General features: G+C 48.4%; 1 protein-coding gene across 1 annotated transcript in view; it reads right to left on the bottom strand.

The window, feature by feature from the left end:
* Positions 1-2,345, bottom strand: part of LOC118334645 (receptor-type tyrosine-protein phosphatase F) — a gene marked incomplete in the record, with an annotated part of 156,755 nt that overhangs the window by 25,153 nt on the left and 129,257 nt on the right.

Genomic DNA, 2,345 nt, shown 5'->3' with positions numbered 1-2,345 from the left:
GTGCGTGTGTGTTTGCGTGCAGCAAAGATTTAAATGTGTGATTTTCGCTGCTGTGTGTGTGTGCTAACAACACATTGTGTTTACTGGCTTTCCAGATTGAGAGGAAAACAGGCGGATGCTGTAATTAGCTCATCAGCTGGGTGGCACAACACTGGGTAATTAGACCAGTTCGGCAGCACCTGCGCTGCCAGGCCCGGCCTAGCAGAGTCTAACATAGCGCAGAACAGTACAGCTCAGACTGGCTCAGCTCAGTCGACCATAGCTTTGTCCATCAGACGGTAAAGGAACAGAAAACGCAGCCTGCCTGTATTCTAATGTTCAGACAGCCAGCATCTGTTGACGTATACACACAAACAGGCACACAGATGTATACTTCCCCACCATTCTCACTTTCACAACTACACACACTCACACAGCTACAGCTGCAGACCCACAAGCCTTCTGACTGCAATTGGAAAAGGGGCGGAAGGAAGCATCAGGGCGCCCCGTGGAAATTTCACATCTCATTGCACTCCATTTGCAAGTGGCGAGCGTGGGTTTTAGGCAGGAGCAGGGCCTTCTGTTGAAGCCCGGCGTGGTGAGAATACATAAAGCTGGTAGTGCACACACAGCCTTAACCCGGCCCACCTCAGCCGCTGGGGCTTGGGCCTCACCGCCACCTGTTATCTTATGCTGCAGGGGCTTAAGCTAATGCTAGCAGCGTGACGGCTAATCTATGACAAGCATCTTTTCCTCTCCAGCCGAGAGCTGAGCCAGACTGTATCCAGTTTTCCCAGAGATCAGTGCTGGTGCTGGGCTGGGCTGTGCTGTGCTGTGCTGGGCTGGGCTGAGCTGGGGGAGGGGGTGAAAGATTTGGGCATCTGTGATATTTTCTCCACACCCCTCATCCCTCCCTCTGACCCAATCAGATACCAATCTACATGACACTTTAGTGCTGGGCTAAAGTAAACATGTCAGCAATCTCAATGGGGTTATTCATCTCAGGCTCAAAGTGAGGGTTAAGACGTGTGAGAATGTAAGTACACACACATTTATACACACACACACAGTGTGAGTGTGTGTGCAGTACAGAGTGTGCTTAATGAGGGTAGAACAGGGCCCTTTGTTGAGACTCCTGCCACGAGGAAGCAGGGAGAAGGGGAAAAAGTGGAGGAATGGGTCTCAGTGGAAAATGTCAGCTTAAAAGATGGGAACATTTCTTTTTCAGCAGTTTCCCTGTCTGGCATTTACTTCACAATGGCCCATTCAACAGCAGGTGATGCCTTGGCATATTCAGATGGGGCCAATCCTGAAGGGGCGCACTGACACTGGCTGGATAATGAAACACAGCATGGAGACAAACCATGGCAGACAGGACGATCTGAGGAGGAACACTGGCACTAGATGTGGAACATGCACTGGTGCACAGAAGTGACCTGGGGTATCCTTTGACCTCAGTTAACAAGGGCTGCAGAGTCTGCTGCTTCTCATGTCTTGGAAGTCATATAAAACTGAACAAATCAGATTAGACACGCCAATTTAAATATGTTTCCACTTTTATTGCTATTTGAGTGGATTTTTTTGTGTAATGCTGACTGGAGCTGAGAGGAAGCTGACCCTGCAACCCTAAAAGCGCGAATGAATACCACCAATTACACAATACAAATGAAAGGGACTTGGGTGGTGGAAGATGAAGTTGTGACTGATGTAACAGCGACAGTACCCACCTTTCCTGTTTGCTGCATTCACAGAAGGCAAAAAGAAGGGGGGTGGGGTGGGGGTGGGGGGGTTAATAAGTATTTGGTATTCATATGGACCTATAACTTCTCTACTCAAAGTTTGTTCTAACTCTATTTTCAGCTAGCTAAATCCAGTTCTTCCGAAAATGCAAACCACATCTTGAAAGCACAGCATAAAAATGTATTCTAACATTCTCCGGAGAGTTTTGAGAATAACCTCATCATTGTTCACCGCTGGTGTTGGTCTTGGCGAATATGCAGGTAGCAATAACAACCTGAGCTAGAGTGTGATTATTCCTTTGCACATTTACTGCCAGTCCACAGTGAAAAGGGCACACCGCCACCTCCCCACAGTCCCTCCTGTCGATCTGTGTCTACATGGAGAAAGGGTTTTCAGACAGAGGATGTGCTACTCAGCGGTGAGCTGTCTCAAGGCCTATTATTAACCGGTCCCTTTCTAAGTCTGCTGAAGACGGCAGCCACACAGCACTCTGCAGGGCTGTGCATGGCAAGTTGGAGAATAGGTGTGATGTGAAATGGAGAATTTGTAATGGAGCCATTAGGAGAAGATAGGGAGGAGGGAACTAATCAGGAAGAAGCCAAGTGAGGTAAATAATGGCTCGTAGG

The sequence above is a fragment of the Morone saxatilis genome, unplaced genomic scaffold, assembly GCF_004916995.1.
Source record: "Morone saxatilis isolate NCDOM2014 unplaced genomic scaffold, NCSU_SB_2.0 Contig23, whole genome shotgun sequence".
Classification (NCBI taxonomy): Eukaryota; Metazoa; Chordata; class Actinopteri; family Moronidae; genus Morone; species Morone saxatilis.
The sequence above is the reverse complement of the archived record's forward strand: the minus strand, read 5'-3'. Positions and strand labels throughout refer to the sequence as shown.